We start from the raw sequence: 17,762 nt of genomic DNA on the forward strand, positions 1-17,762 counted from the left end.
TCATCTCCTACGCCAATAACACACAGCTCATCTTCTCACTGTCCGAAGAGAACTCCACCACAAAAGCTAACTTCCACAAATGCATGATGAATGTAGCTGACTGGATGTAGGACAACTGTCCTGTCCCTGTCTCAAACTCAACACTGAAAAAACAAAAGTCCTCATCTTTGGGAACAACACCTTGCCAGGGACTGACATATGGTGGCCAGCAGAGCTCGGCTCCCCTCCACCCCAACAGACCCATGAAGGGAAAGTTGACACAGTCTCATCTGCCTGCTTCCATATCCTTTGCATGCTCCACAAGATCCTCAGGTGGCTCCCAGCAGACACCAGAAGGACCATCACACAGGCTCCCATCACCAGAAGACTGGACTATGGGAACACCCTCTCTATGTAAGAATCCCAGCATGCCTCCCGAAGAGACTTAAGACAATGCAGATTTTACCACAGTGTACCAGAGTTTACCTCCCCAGAAGAACCTACATCACACCACATCTCATGAAACTACACTGGCACCCGAAGCAGGAGAGATGCCTGTTCAAGATGCTGACCCATACCTACATGGCCCTGCACAACGAAGGAACAGCATACATCAACAAATGCCTGACCTTCCACCAACCGACCAGACACCTCCGATCAGCTTTCCTCTCCCGCACGGACACCCCACGGATCTGTTGAGCCAACAGCGGAGAATTCTCCTTCTTGCACCTGCCAGCCAAGGCTTGGAATAACATCCTGTGCACCTCAGCACCGCACCGTCACTCCAGGGATTCAGAAGAGAACTAAAGACCTGGATGTTCAAATGATCTTTCCTCCACACAGCAGCATACAGCTCCAGCACCTCAAGACCCTCACATGCGATTTGCCGCTCTCTATAAATGTTTGATTGATTGATTGAATACTCATCCAGAATTATGAAATTTCGGCGATAACAGTTATTATGATGTCCTCATGGTTAGCGTCATGTGGCATCATTTGTGGGAAGATTCAGGGTCAAATGCTATGTGAAGTCAGTTTCTGTCAAAAAGTGTGTGGTGTCACTTCCGCTACCCTTGGCATTTTGGTCAGTTGACATGAGCGGGCAAGAGTCTCCTTCCAGTGCTACTTGTGTAGCTGGTACATCCTAAACATTATCCTCTTTCTCTGCCCTGGCTCTGAAACTTTGTTCTTTGATTGATCAAAATATCTGCTTGGAATACTGATTAGATAATTGATTTTGACCTGGAATGTCAGTCTCAAATATCGGCATTTATTGTTGGAGTTCGAGCTATTAACAGGCTGTGTTATGTTTTTTTGTGGCCAAAGCAAAAGCTTGTAATAATGTGCAAACGTATGTCTTTAGGTTCCGAATCCAAGTTCAGAGTTAGTAAAATTAGTCATGAGCTCAAGGTCTTAATGCTAGAATTCTATTCTCGCTTTGCATTATTTTTTTATGGTAACTCTCCAGAGCTCAGTGTTAGAATGAGGTAGGATTCAGGATTTTAGATGTCAATATTAATTTGAAATTATTTCAACCATCTGTGTTTATTTTTTGTTTCTGTTTTGTACAGAAATATTCCCAGTCCAATAAGTGGAACAAACAAAAAGTGCAGTGCCTTTCCCTGTTATCAGTGGCCCGTCTCCTTTCATCCAAACAAGCAGTACATTTCTTACAGTAAAACACCCACAGGTTTATTGCTGAGCTGAAGTGCATCTCGGAAATATAAATCCCTTCTCTTTTTTACGCGCATTTATTAGCAGACACTTGACTACAGGCTCCTGGAACCCTCTCTGTGCATTACTAGGGGTACGACTAACAACAGATTATGATGTCTTTGCAAAGGTTGCCTAGGGTTTCATGGACCAGCAGAGAAAGGTTTGTAGGAGCTGCTCTCTGCTCCTACTACTGAACTTCTCCACATGCCTAAAGGATGCTTTAAAAAACGCGTAGCAGTATGTGCTACGGTTTTGGGCACTGCCAGTGTTTTCAATACTTTATTAAATAGATTAAGCTTGACTTTTTTACAGCATTTAAAGAGGACCTAACCACATTATTGTTCGTTGCATTCAAATGCAGAGTACAAGTTAAGATGAATGGCATTTCTACGTTTTGTAAGCAGAAGACCTAGAAAGAGTTAACCTCTGCCGCAGTAAAATGCAGCACCCTACTCATGTACATACTGTCTTCCAGAATTCTGTCCCTCATTGTACTGTTTCTCCAACCAAGCTACTTACACACAGCTCTCATAAGCTCAGTACTTAATGTTAGAGCCATGCACTGAAGAAGGAAGTCTGAGAGTACTGTTTGTTCACTAGTTGTTTGGTTGCTGCATTTTTGAAGAGGATGCAGTATTACTGATGTCTAAATCAGTGTGGCAGTTATGTCTTAACCTTAGACAAGAGAGAGGCTTGTGAAGGGCAATAAGAGAGGGTTTATCCCTTTTTGCATTCAACTATGCCAACTCCACTGTTTTCCATAAGGAGCAATGTACATGGCATACTGTAGTACTTTTGTATCAGACGTACTTCTTGAATGTCTTCCCCTAGTCTGACCCAAGATAATTCCCCTAACGCATCTGAAGTCTCTTTACTCCGCCAGCGTAAGTTTCCACCTTCATGGTGCATTGTGAGTAGCTGGTTACCTCAAGCTCTCACCTTGCCCTACCTAACTACGCAATTGTTTGTCAAATTGATAATGTGAGGCTATTTCAGGATTAGGGGTGTGCAAAGTGTGCTTAATTTGGTTTGGAAGGTGAGTTATTAGTATGGATAAGTACACACCTACCACTAGCAATAAATCCACTAACCACTCTAAGTTGCAGTCGGTGTCTCAAAACGTCAGCCCCTGGCTCATCCCTGGTAGCTTATCAACGAGCCAGCAGGCTTAACTTAGGAGACAGGTATGTAAAGCATTTAAATGCATCAGTACCGTTAATAAGTAAGACACAGTACACAATAAAAATCACACCAATTTATAAAACTAGGAAATATTTTTATCTTTAAAATGAAATGATAAAAATCTCAACTAGGGAATCAGAGATATGAATTTCTAAAAACTAAATCAAAATATATGCTTTCTAGTGCTTAAAAGCCAATAGTGCCAACCGGGGACATCTGGTCTGCCCATTTAATTTTTCCTCATTGTAGATGCTTACCTCCATAGGCTTGAATATTTCATATAGCTAGGAAGGAGCTAAATGTGTAATTCACATACTTGAATGTATCATAACTAATACAGAAGAGAAGTTATGGGACTTTATTTTCTGTAAGCCAAAATCCAGCCTGCTAGTGGACTCTCCTGATAGGTCAGCCTTAACAGGATTAGCCAGGCTGCTTTGATGAGGTGATAAGTGGCCTGCATAGAGCAGAGGTTATTTGGGGAGGGAGCTCTGCAGCTGCAGGGCTCAGGCCAAGAAAGGCACTGGGTAAATCAAACTGGGCTTCAAAGAGAGCAGGACAGCTTGGAATGCCAGCCAGACGTACCCCCTCTTCATGTACCTATCAAACAAACGGCAGGCCCAGGAAAGGAATTTGCAGAGGATCCGGAGGGGAGTGTTAATGGAAATGAGCCACACATGGTTTAGCCAAGTCTTACTCTGCTGAAGAGAAATCAACCATTTTGGATTTTACAGTGCAGTGCTTTGTGGGGCAAGAAAATGCTACACTTTGGAGGAAGCTGTTGTGCTTTTGGGTGGCACCCTGTATCTTATTAGACCGGGGTGCCGCCCTGCTTGTCCCCCAAGATGATTGAATAAATATGTGTGAGCTGCATTGCAAATGAGATCTGATGCCTGAAACTACAAGAAGAAGGTTGATTGCCCTCCGGGAACCCTGGTCTGCACCAAAAGGACTGTCCCTGCTGCACACTGGGAACTACAGCCCTGAGGACTTTGCCTTGCTTCTAAAAGGATTAAGAAGTGAAAGCAACAGGTTAACAGAGTTTCTCTTCACTATCTCCAACAATAGGTCCTCAGCCTGGACTGGGCCCAGTGGACTTTTAAGGATTTGGCCAGGTGTATTGTGGGAATTGTGGTCCAAACATCCAAGGACCATCTCAGAGCTTCTAGACCCATCGATCTGTGTTTTGGACACTTTGAAACACAAAGGAGAACTTCTGGAAGGAGCTCCAGAAGTTTGGAGAACTTTTGTGAAAAATCTCCATAAGGTGACAGACCCATTGGCAAGAGTCAAGCGACCGCTGCCGAACCACGACCCAGTCTGAATTTCAAGTTTGTCCCACTGAAGCTTCTGAGCTTTTCCCCATTTACAAGACTTCCAGGACTTAACCAGGGCCTTAAGCCGACAACGTTGCATCAGATCCTGGCCTGACGATGAGCATCGTTCGAAGACAAGAGAAAAAGCTAAAAAAAAAAGACTGCGTTTGAAGGTAAATCTTTGACTGCAGCCTCCCGCTCAGTGTAGCCCAGCAGGAATGGGCAGTTTTTCTCTCACAAGGGCTTATAAAACATCTTTTATAATGTGCCTGCTTATAGTTGCATGACACCCTACCTCTGTGGCACCTAGGCGAGACCTTAGGGGCAATTATATGTGAAAATAAGGTAGATTATCACTTTCGGAGTACCTTCAATTCCAAAGTCGAATTTGCACACATTTTTACGTTTTACGTCAAGCATAAGCGTACATCCTCAAGTATACTTTAGTATACATCTCTGTATGCTTAAAGCCATCCCCCAGCTTGTCATTTGTTTGTTTGTGTTTTTTTTAAATCCCTGCTTGCTAGTGGTCAGTCCTCCTTCTTTGTCCCTCCTTTTATTACTTTTGTTTCCTCCCAGGGACCAACTATCGTATATTTACTCCTTTGTTCTTTTTCTGATGCTTTAGGGGGATTATTTTTTTAATTTTGTTTCCTGCTCCTGTGAATGTTTGCCTTTGTTCAGCGTCTGCGCCCTTAGCTGTTTGTTTCTTGTTTTTCTGCACAGCGTCATGGGCAGGCTCTCCTTTGCAGAGTTGCTCCCCCTGCCTTTCTGGTTCCAGAGTGATTAAAAAAACAGGCCTGTAAATATTTCTTTCATTAGCATGACACCCGCTTTGATGTTTCAGCATTGCACACTTTTGATTTTATATGCACGGCTCCGACAGCTGGTCATTGGCCGGTATGTAAAGCCTGAGGCTGGGAACTTACACGCATGTGCCTCTTATTTACGTTTACCCTGTTTATTTTTCCAGACTGTTACCTCTTTTTTTTGTGATTTTAAATAGCGCTAACTCGACCTGAAGGTATTTGAGCGCATTACTTGAGCACCAGTTACATTACAAGAGTACACATTAATTTTTGCTAGGCATGGGGAGATTACGTGATTTGCCCAGAATCACAGGGTGTTGAGCTGCCGCTGAGACTCGAGCCTGGTTCCCCTGCTCCATAGTTGGCAGCCCTGGCTGTTACGCCACTTCTTCTTCCTCTGCAAACTTCTCACTGCCAAGAAGGGTGTGTGCAGCTGAAACATGGGTGGATACCGGCCTCCTCCGGCGCCCCCACTCCAGCCGAGCAGGCTGCGTGCTTGAGATAGGCAGAGTACACACCTAGGAGTAAAGAAGTGTGCATCTAAAGCCAGCACTAGGCTGAAGCGCACACTTGCTCGTGATTTAATTCAAGCGCCCAAATCATGCCCTCTTGTTTTCCGGGTGTTACTGCTTTGCCCTCCCACCCACTATTTCTCCTGTGCTGTTCACTTCCCCTCACCTCCTATCCCCGTCCTTGCTTGTCCATTACTAAGACCGCATCGGGTTTCCTAACCTCAATCACAGCAAAGTGTGTTCTCATCCCATCCGCTGTGCTCATTTTTAGGGCAGAGACATTGAAAACTGAATGACTTTGACGTGGATGTAGGGCTGCTTAATGCACTGAAAGTAAAATGGAGAGTTGTCAATTGTTTTTCCTTTTGGCCGGTTTTCTACACTGTACCTTAATTTCATTCTACTTGCCACTGTCTTCCCTTATGCTTGCTTGCCTGACCTACCCTCCCTGTCCCTGAGACCGCATTGGGTTTCCTAACATAAAGTGTAGTAAAGTGCGTCCCCATTCCATTCGTTCTGCAGCAAAGCTCATTTTAGGGCAGGGACTCAGAAAACGTGATGACTTTGACGTGGATGTAGGTCTGTGTAAATCAGTGAATGTAGGATGGAGAGTTTTGATTTTTTTTTTCTTTGCCCTGTTTTCTACGCTCAGTTTTGTTGTACTTGCCACTGTTTCTGCGCACTTTCTGATTTTTCACAGCTGTGATCCTTGGAGCAACAAATCTTCCATTGTCACCCTTTCCCCATTATTCCTTGCAGTTAATGCCCTCGGGTGACGTCACTTTACCATGAGTCATGGCACTACATTAATGTCACGTGGGGGAGTTGATGCCAATGGTCAGTGAGGATAGGGGAAGAGCTGGTTACCTCTATAGAGACATATAATTAAAGGTGTATTTTTCTTGATTACTTAAAGTTAAACTTGCAGATGTTAAACCAGGCATCTTAAATCCATGATGCTGCATTTGGCAGAGCTGTCCTCCGCCATAGATAACCAAACAAAACGTATCTACATTAAATAACAACAGGCATTTAGGGCCATTGTAAAACACATTAAGCCTATACATACAAGATTAAAAGCGAAACTACAAGTCACAGAATGCAGCCTTTCTGTAACATTGCTGATCTGTAGGTGCCACGGAGCTATTAATCCATGGACATTAACAAACAATATTTAACATGGGACCAAAGAAGAGAAGTGCTGTCCTGCAAAGTATAAGTGTATGAAGAATCACTATGGGCCTCATTATGAACATGCCGGCGGCAGAGGAAAATACCGGCATAGCGGTCTGAACCGCTATATAATGAACATGGGAGGGCCGCCAGAGACGGCCCTTAGCTACCGCCAGGCTGCCGCCGATAGGCAGCCTGACGATGGTGGATTTCATTATCTGACGGCAGCGTTGCAAGCAGCGCTGCCCTCCGGATAATGAACCCTTTTTCCTCCAGCCTTTCCCTGGCAGGTTCCCCCACCAAAGAAAGGCTGGCCGAAGGGGTGCTCTGGGGCCCCCATGCAGTATCCCGTCGCGCAGGTCACTGCCCAATTTACGGGCAGTGATCTGCGCGAGGGGTGCTGCCACACAGCAGCATTGCAATGTCCCGGCCCTGCATTCTGCTGTTTCCACCCGCGGCCCAGCAGAATGTCCATTATACGGCTGGCAGGGGCTCAAGGGGGCTGGTGGTCTATGAAAAGACCGCCAGCCGCTGTGTTCATAATGAACCCCTATGATACATATTTTTGTCAGTATATGCTTGTAACATTGTCATGCCTCCTGTTCAAACATACAGCGCACGGATACCTTGTGGTTGAGTGCGCTTATAAAAACACAAACCATTTAAATAATTATTTAAATAATTAGAAGTGTCCTTTACAATTAAAGTTGCCTCCTAACTTGAGTGACGGCCCTGTCACTTAAAGAAATTTCTAACTAACTATGTACATCAGGTAGCACAGCGGAAATGAGCAAAGCAGCATTGTGTTTATGTAAACTAAATGCCTCCAATAACTTTGTTGTGTCAACCTGTTATAATCTGTTGCATAGCAAAACCAATTCACTAATATTGGGCAAAGGAAAGTTGTCTGTCACAATGTTTTGATTTAAACCCCTCAAGTCCACACAAAATCTTAACTTTCCATCCTTTTTTTTAAAATAACAATAGGCGAAAGCCATTCAGAGGCTTCCACAGGTTCTATAACCCCACTGTCTAGCATTTCACTTAAAAGTGCTTTGACTTCACCTCTAACTGATACTGGCACCTTCCTGACTTTGTACTACCCAGGAACAGCTCCTTCCTTTAATTTGATCTCGTGAACATAACCTTTTAGTACTCCCATTTCTTCTTTGAACACATTTTTAGCACCAGACAAGATATTTTCTAGAGTAGTGTCACCAATAACCATAACTTGACTGGGAGCACATGGATCAATAGTAATGCACAGATCAAACTGATGTTGCCAACCCAAAATAGGAGGACCTGACTCCGAAATGTACACTTTGCCCATGACCATCCTCCCCTTAAAAGCTATTTCTGCAAGCATGTATCCTATAATATCAATTTGTTCTCCTTGGTACCCCACCGGGTTAATGTATTTGGGCAATAATCTAGTGGACGGCCACTTGCAAAGAAACAATTCTTTAGGAATAATGGTGTATAAAGAGCCAGAGTCCACCATTAATTCAACAGGCACATTCCTAATAATGAACATAGCTCTGGGCCTTTTAATTCTTCTTACACCTACTAGACTAGCGTCAGACCCAGATACATATAGTACACGGTCAACCACATCACACGCATACGTTTTTTCTTCCTCGTCAACTACCACAGCCACTTTCTCTCTGGATACATCCTTTCCCTTGCATACTCTGTTCCGGCATCGCGGCACTTTCTCGAATTCCGGTTCCGGGTCAACAGCGGTTGACAGCACAGATCAGCGCGCCGGAGCGCGGAGCGCAGAGCACAGAGCGGAGCAGCCCAGCGCTCCTGCCCCCCCTTCCACTCCCCTTTCCACCCCCCTCCCCCTCTGCGGACTCCCACGGAAGCGGAAGCGGCCCGATCGCGGGTGCGGCTTGCGGTGGGGCTTAGGGGGTAGGGGCTAGGGGCCACAAATTTCTGGTGGCAAGAGAGGAGGGCCCCTCCGAGGACGACGCCAGGCTTCGGGCCACCAGGTACCGGCCCTCTGCTCCAGGTGCTGCCCGCGACGTGACCCCAGAAGGAGGCAAGTGTGCGGTGAGCAACAGAGGCCATAAAGGGGGTCCAGGAGGGCAACAGGGAGGGGGGTAGCCGTACCAGGGTCTGGCACCGGTTCCCCGCCAGGGCGTGCAGCACTCCTCACCCTGACACACCCCCGGTGCTCCCACCAGGCAGCTCGTTGCCTCACCCCATCCCCCCTTTGCCCTGCTCACCCCGCACGCCCCTGCACCCGGCACCTTCCCCAGGGTAGCAGGGCCCAGGAGCGGAGCGGAAGGGACCACCACCACGGTCCACCAAGGACTGGCACGGTCCAGCAACTCTGTACTCTCTGCACCTCCCCAGGACCCAGGCCCTCAAAAGCTCCTAACCCCCCCGGTGGTGATCACACACTCAGAATTGAAACGTCCATTAAAGTTTCTTTTTGAAGGACGGCACCATTAACTGCCTCTAAACAACAAAAGGGCAAAAAAAAACTCAACAAGGCCCTTTCCCTCACCCCAACAGCCTGCTCAAAATCACCCCGCTCTAAAGGCAGCAAAACCTACCGACCATGAGATCAGGCAAAGCACGAGGCAGTAGTACAAACCGTCCAGCAAAACAAGGAAAGAGAAAAAGGAAAGGAGACCTGGCTCTGGATGAAGCAACCCCAAAAAGGAGAGCAAGCAGCGAACAGGATCTCCCCCTCCCATGCAGGAGGCAAAACCTAACAAAGGGCACACTCGGGGGAGGCGAACAAAATTCCAGCATGAAAGAAACGATCTGGAGAGAACCCGGCTTTTGGAAGGAAGCAACCCCGCAGGAGGGGGCTCCAGAGTCCGTAGTCTCTCACAAACATCAGAAGATAACTGACTACTTCACTACTACTGGCACCAACACCACCAGAAAAAGGATCGACTCCATGGGTCCATCCCAAACAAGTCTTGGGGAAATAACCTCACCATGCCAAGACTGGCAACAGCAAGGAAGCAGCGAAAAGAAACTCAGAATGAATTCACCCCCTCGCCTCCCCCTATCGCCAACAGTAGTGATCAGGAAAAATCACCCCACGAAACTATATGCCTCATGTATAGTCCAGGACAATGTGGTACCACCAACTCCTACACCAGCATTCGTCTTCAATCCTAGGCAAGACAAAACTCTATGTAATAACCCCCTAGACGCCACTAAGTACCAATGGACATCTAGCCCAGCGAAACTACCCATCCTGGACTTAGAACTGGTAGCAATCGCAGAACATTTAGAACAAGAATCTCAGGAAGATGGCCCATTCTGTCAAAGTCCAAAACTTCACTCATTCCCAACGTACAACGGTGAAAAAGAAGAACAGGACCTCTGGGATATAGAACAGGTATCCATAAACGGACCAGCAAAAGCAGAAACAGTGACAGCCGCACAGAAAGCCCCCCATAAAACAACATTAAACAAAGTACTACCAAGTGATAATCAAGAGCCCGACTCAAAATCCCGAGCCCCAGGGGCATTCAGATCAGAAGAAATGTGGGCCGCAATCCTAAATTCAATGCAAGCAACGGTCATGGCGCTGCAATTTCATTCAAATAAAATGGACATTCAAGTTGACCTGCTAAACACCCTGGCAGTATTTGTCTCCGGGATCGACAGTAAGTTGGAAAAATTAAACGCACTTATAACAAGGGCGCAAGTAAATCACTCCAATGACTTTACAATCTGCTCCTGTAAAGAGGTAGTAGAAAAGATATCCCAACTGCCGCAAATCTTAGAGGGAATACTGCAAGAAATCCGCTCCACCAGGAAGGATGAATATACATGTATTAAACCGCTCGCCACCATTTTGAAACCCACCCCGAGGGAGCCGAAACAAAAAGAGCAGCAGCCCCTTCCCTCCCTGGCGCCCGCTCCATCAATTTTAAGTGAGGAGAGAACTTTGGCTGACAGCCGCCAACTAGCAAGCGCTCTAATGGAACATATGGTGAATCATCCTCCGCTACAGCCCATCAATAAGCCCAGGAATCCTGAGTCTACCACAACCCGGACCCTCTCAAAAAGAGAACGAAAGCGGGCAAGGAAGGGTAGGAAGTCCGCCCAACTTTATCAACTAAACTCGTCAAAGGATCCACCTAAAGACCAGGCGACGTCAAATGGTGGTTACAATAGAGACATTATCACCCACATAAGTACAAACTCTAACACAATAGTAGATGGGATAACATTCCCCGCCTCAGCAGATACTACCCACTTAACAAAGTCCCCCCCGAGACCACACGAAACAATTGGCACTACAACCAACATAAGACCTAGCCCCACAAGGGGTGAGCAGAGCAAAAAATTAAAACTAATTGCGCCTGCGCTGTCCCCCCAATTAACATTGGTCAATGTGGACAGCAAGACTGCAATTAGTCAGAGAGAAGATGACTATAAGGTTCAAGACCGGCACATAGAGCAAAATCAGTCACTTATAACAGACACGAATACCCTCCAGTTACTCTGGATTCCAGAATTCACCTCCAGGTCCTTCACAGATGTTCTTAATCGATCTTCTATCTTAAGAATCATAAAAGCCTTACCGGATCTTCAGTTTGTGGCCTCAAAGGACCTCACAGCTATAAAATGTATTCAAGCAAGAGGCAACCAACACACAGATCCAACACTTACCATCTTCTCGGCTCCAGATATCCCAAAGCGGATCATGAAAAAAAAGGACCTTTTGAAAGACTGCGGCATTGAGGTAACCATCTACAAAGGAGACCGGTATCCAACCCCGTTACTAGCCCCACAATACCTGGGAACCTCCAAAGGAGCATGGTCGGTTCTGAAAGGAGTACATCAGGCCAGCAGACCCATCGAAGAAAGGTGCAGTGAGGAGAACCCACCTACACACCCGCTGACAGGGAAAGAGTGGTTTTGGGTCAACAAAAGTACCCAGAAAGGGAACGGGTAGCGACGGTTTTACCCCCAAGACCGATGGGCAACAATTGAATTGGTAAGGATCAACCCGCACACGGCATTTTATCCATCTGCTCCTGGAATATCGGTGGCCTTCGGTCAAAACTGGAGGATCCTGCAGTAATAAATTTTTTCAGCACTTTTGACATCTTACTCATACAGGAGTCCTGGGCAATGGAATCAATACCGATAATCGGATTCATGGAATATCATAACCCAGCAACGAAAACAAATAGGCCCGGTAGGCCAAAGGGAGGCCTTGCCATCTACATTAGTACCAGCCTTTTAGTAAAAATCTCTGAGCGTAAGGAGGAAAACCAACCTTTCCAATTTCTCCAGCTAGACGATTGGGGGAAAAACACACAGGAGCCATTGATTCTGGTCAACACATACATCAATCCTAAAAATAAAAAAATCGAAGCAAATACATTTTTAACGCAACTATTAAGGATAAAAGGTACAGTAAAATCAGCATTCTGGTTAATATCGGGCGATTTCAATCTCGGCTTATTTCACATCCCCAGTGAGGATCACACCCAAACAGTGGCAAGAATGCCTAGCCAAACCCTCCCCAAAAAACTCAGTAAAGACAAAATAGGGGAGAGTTTTATACGCACCTGTGAATTAGTAGGCCTCTTCGCGCTAAACGGACGGAAATGCCCCGATATCCCACCGGCATGGACAAGATTCTCCGGGAAATCAGTCTCCTATCTAGACTACACTTTAGTGTCCCCTGCTTTATATAAGTTAGTAAACACCTTCACCATCATAGACCGCACGGAAAGCGACCATAAGCCACAGGTATTGGGGATCTGTGCATCACCGCAAAAACGTAAGAAAGTGGCAGCCCTAAACGGGACACTAGGCACCGAAAATCTAAAGCGACTCAAATGGTCCTCAGACACCATCAAAACCCAGGCAGAAGAGGCCCTACGAAAACTAGAATCAAATACCACAAGTGGGCCAAAGCTGACAACAGTCTGGGAGAACTTTGCCCTAGATCTCACTAAAAAAGATTCCTTATGTAACACAAGAAAGGGAGCGCAATTGAATCATCGCCAAAGTTCACTTCTACCGCTGCAAGTGCGCAAAAGGAAAGCAGCTGTAGGGAAACTACTAAGGTCTCTACGTAAATCCCCAGATAATGTATCAATACTAACTGCCCTGAAAGAGCAAAGGAAATTGTACAAAAGGGATCTATGGACCTTTAAAAAAGCCCAAAAAGAGGTCCTGTGGGCCAAACTACATTTTGCGACTAAAACATCTGATTCCAAAAGATTTTGGAAAATCATCAATATAATAGACAATGGCGCAAAAGCAGGCAATAACGCAAACATAACAGAGGAAGTATGGGTAGCCCATTTAAAGTCCCATCTAAAAGAACGGATCATCGAAGAAGGCCCTCAAATTCAGTCGCACATGATTAGCTGGGATCCCAACATCCCAGAACCTTTTAAATTTACGGCACCAGAATTACTAAAAATCATTGGGAAGTCACCAATGGACTGCGCTCCCGGCCCCAATGGCCTACCGCAAGCACTATTTAAACAAGAAACAGAAAGATGGGCCAATTTCCTGGCAGCAATGTTTAATGACGTGATCACAACAGGCAACGTCCCGGCATCCTGGAAAGGCTCAGTAATCCACCCCATATATAAGGGTGGGTGCGTGCTCTCCCCAAGCAACTACAGACTAATCTCTCTTTTAGACGTTGACCTAAAATACTTTTCCTGCTGTGTGCTAAAACATCTAGAAGCCTGGATCACAGATAACAATATTCTACCCTTCAATCAAACCGGGTTCACCAAGCACCAAGGAACATTAACAAATCTTATGGGGCTAGGCTTGATTATAAACAGAGCAAAAGCAAAGGGGACTCCAACCTATTTATGTTTTGTTGATTTTAAAGCTGCTTTTGACTGTGTCTCCCGCGGTAAATTGTGGGCCAAACTACTTCAGTGGGGGCTGCCACATTCTATTTTTAATGCGATCATAATGATATACTCTGATACTTGGGTGAAGGTTAAACTTGGGGATGGCTCTCACCTATCCAGGGCAGTCAAAACAACAGTGGGGGTGAAGCAAGGCTGTGTATTGGCCCCAACACTCTTTAACCTGTACATAGCAGACCTCCCCACCAAGTTAAATGGTCACTCATCTCACTCTCCCTCACTGGGCGGCCAACAAGTATCGAACCTACTATATGCAGATGACCTATTACTAATCAGTAATACCAGAATAGGAATGCAGAAATTGTTAAAGGCATTAGAAGAATACTCAGGCTCCAATGATTTAGAAATTAATCATAAAAAATCTAAAATGATTACCTTAAACCGCAGGCCATCCACCCAAGGTAAATGGCATATGAATGGGAAAACCCTAGAGGAAGTAACATCATACAGATACCTAGGATTGGTGGTGGATGCTAGAGGTAATTACACAGCACAAAAAGAAGCAATAAAAAACAAAACGCAGGCCCTTACGCCTTTTGTAAGCTAGCAAATTCAATCTGTGGTCATGCTCTGAACCCATTAACAGCTGTAATGAGAGCGAAGCTTCTTCCAACTATCACCTATGGGACCGAAATAATGAGGGGGAAGGAAGTAGGTCTTCTGGAAAAGCTTCTGATAAAAACCTATAAACGTGTTTTTCGGCTACCTGGGCGTGCATCGCCAGCCCAGGTCAGACTGGAATTCATGCTGGTCAAACAGTTGTTAGCCCGACCGGCGGCATACATTAAATGCTGCTACAAATTGAGCCGCGCTTCAAAGGGGTCTTTAGCCAATCTAGTCTGGCAGGAAATTATCCTAGAAAGAGGGAACTCCAACTACATAAAATTCCTAGAAGAGAGTAAGAGTCTTCTGAAATTAGATGAGATATGGAACAGGGCCTTACCCATCCCCATTTTCAATAAAGTAGTGAATAAAGCGAGTAAATTACAGAGCCGGCTAGAAGACAAGACCTCATTGTCCCAAAGGGGACATAGTTGGTTGATCCTTAACTCCTACAAAACATTTAAAGAATCACCACTTATGGCGGGCCCGTACTCACGGAAAATCAAGCAATCCTTTCTCAAACTTAGGCTGGGTGAGGTCCCTACCTTAGACCTCATGCCAAAATGGATGAAGGTGTGGCAAGCAGACTCCCAGGAGTGCCGTCTCTGCCATCTAGCAGATGAAAACCTGATGCATGTGGTCTGCATTTGTCCAGCCCTGGCGGCCGAAAGGAGACTCTTGCTGAAAAAAGAATTTAACGTCTTAAGAATTAGATCCTGCAGACAAGCACTAATTGCAGCCTTTAACCCTCAAAATACTATATTGAACATTAGGCTGGTTCAATTTCTGGAAATTTTCACTCATAAAACCACGTCCTCTCGAAATGTCCAGATAGAGGGAGGGCGGAAACGATAGCGAAATTCATATAATCTGCTTTGTATATCCTAAATAAGGGAAGGCTCCTATGTAGTTCACAGAGTTGCTTAGCTCCTGTCATAATAAAGTCCGGCTTCAACAATCAGACATAAGTAGGGGTAGATAAAATTGATGGAAGGCCTCCCCCCACTTTGTCTTATTTTTACCAATGTCTCAGTTGTCTGCCACTGTTTTCGTTAAATATCTCAGGGGAACAATATCTCATATAGCTTTTCATTTTAAACATAGGATTTTATCCGGCGTTGTATTCATTTTACATTAAAAAAAAAAAAGATTGTTCTGTTGTCTCATTATTAATACTCATAGCACCAGTATGTTCCTTTCTTAAAATCTGTATATAGAAGAAAAACTCACTAACCACTTCACCTAAAGCTAAAGAACTGTAATTGCCTTTTTGCACTAAAATTGTTCTGTTAAATGTTTATGTGGAAGGAAAGTTTTATGGTTTTAATTAACTAATAAACTTGTGTTTTACTACCATACTCTGGCAAAATGCGTGTGATATCTACTATCACATTTAGAACACAACTTATTGCCAAAAGCACTACCGCTTGTACTTCCGCCAGGCATCCCTTTACCTGACTTTCCGCCCCACATTCTGGAGGTAACCGCAACCTCACTCTCCACACGTCACATCAGAATATTTAACCTCCCTATTATCCATCAACTTCATACACGACTCAGACTCTTCGACTACTTTAGCAATCTCAATAGCATCTTTCAACTTTGGATCTCTTGCAGCCCACAATCTTTCTTGCATTTTTCTGCTTCTACATTGTACTATAAGTTGGTCCCTAATTAACTCCTCCGTCATGGGGCCAAACTTACATTTAATGGATAATTCCCTCAAACGAGTAACAAACTCGTCTACGGATTCGCCCTCTTTTTGAGATTGCGTGTAGAATTTAAATCTGCGCATAACCACATTTTCAGTCTTAGCAAATCTCAGTTCCAATCTATATCTTGCCTCAAGAAACCCCAGATTGATCGCAAGCCTTAGGTAGATATTTAAACACTCAATGACCTTCATTGCCCAAAAAGCTAAGTAAAAACGCTTTTTTTCTGTTAGAAGAAAACCCCGACCCATCCAGCGCTTCCAAATAATTGTCAAAAATTTCTTCCCACTCCTCCCATTCAATTGGCGGACCGCCAGGATGCATCAAAAATAATGGAGGAGAGTTGATTGCTGCAGCTGAATTCTCCATGTTTATAAGAAAGAATAAAGTACATCAATCACTGTTGAAGACCATATTCAATATGTGAAACAGCACAAAATGTCCAATGTTCAATTGAATGAAAAAAAAAGTCTGTGTACTATATATCCAGTATGGCCAACAGGGCCATGTTTATGTTTTTATATGTTTATGTTTTTACATGTTTCTTTTTCTTTGTAATATTAACGGTAAGGGATGTGTTATAATCTGTCTCGTAATCTGTCTCGAGGATCATGTGTGTTGCAGGCCTCGAGACAGCATAATGGAATGTTTAATACGTGTAGCTCGGCGGTGTTCTCTCTGCGGCAGTTACTTGCTGACCTTGGGAGAGAGAGCACTGCGTCGGAGTTGTTCATGAATAAAGCTTCCCGTTTTGGTCTTTACTGTTGTATGGAGCGTCATTACTTCACAACCCCACCCCAAACTCCTGTACTCGCTTGCCCATTCTACCCAGTGCTGGCTGCGTCAAATCGCTTTTTTTCTCACTTGACTTTTAGCCATGCTGCACAGCCATGTGTAGTATAATATGGCTAAAAGACATTGGCAAAGTCAACAGCTCTTGCATGCTTGTTATTATAACTTTTCAACATGCTGCACAGCACCCACGCTGCCCTACAACATAGCTTGAAGACTGTGGCAAAGCCAATAACTCTGGCTAACCACTTATAGAATCCCAAAAGCGCAACCTATTGGCTATGGTAGTGCTTGTTAAAGACAGTCTGCAAGGCATTGATGCCTTAAAAATACGGCAGTAGGCAACACAGCAGTGCACACTCCAGTGCAGGAAATCTGCTGGGCCTCTAACCCTCCCTACCCTATTACCTATTAATGACTTATAGTTAGTTTGAATCCCATTTGTCCTAATAATATACAAGAGACTTGCAGGAGTCTGGCATTGACAATTGTAAGTGTACCTCATTACCAAATACCTTTTGATCAGAGCACTGGCCTTGAGCCTGGTTAGCAGAACCCAGAGCACAGTAACGGTCAGTTACCACCAGGATCAGTCAGAAAAATGGGGGTGAACCTGGTATTGCATAACTATGCAACAATTCTGAAAATGTATGTGTAATTACATGAAAAGCAAAACCAGCATTTTCCACTATATTTTAGCATGAAGTATATCTTTGCATCAGTTTTAGACACAATGGCACATTTCCTGCCAATAAAGTAGTGCACAAAAAACAAGTGCACAAACAGCACCCACTTGTGTTCTGGTCATTTGCATTGTTCCTGTTTGCTCTTAGTAAATTGTTAACGCAAACCACCATGAACTAAGTTACGCAATAGCAGAACTGAGCGTAATAAGCGTAACGGAAATTTCACCCAGGCCTACCATAAATCTTCCTCCCGTATTTTACAACTTTGTTAAAATAATGCCTTTCTACAAATAAATGCTAAATCAACTGTTTTGTGAACAATAGTATGTGTCAGTTGCTCCTTTTTATTTAAATAGGGAATATCAACAGTTTCTGACGTTTTCTTGCCA

The 17,762-nt window shown here is 44.6% G+C and overlaps 1 protein-coding gene across 2 annotated transcripts in view; it reads left to right on the forward strand.

Annotated features, from left to right (window-relative positions):
- Nucleotides 1–17,762, forward strand: part of EFR3A (EFR3 homolog A) — a 1,082,041-nt gene that overhangs the window by 1,057,746 nt on the left and 6,533 nt on the right. The gene's annotated exons all lie outside the window — the stretch shown is intronic.

Source organism: Pleurodeles waltl, chromosome 2_2 (genome assembly GCF_031143425.1).
Source record: "Pleurodeles waltl isolate 20211129_DDA chromosome 2_2, aPleWal1.hap1.20221129, whole genome shotgun sequence".
Classification (NCBI taxonomy): Eukaryota; Metazoa; Chordata; class Amphibia; order Caudata; family Salamandridae; genus Pleurodeles; species Pleurodeles waltl.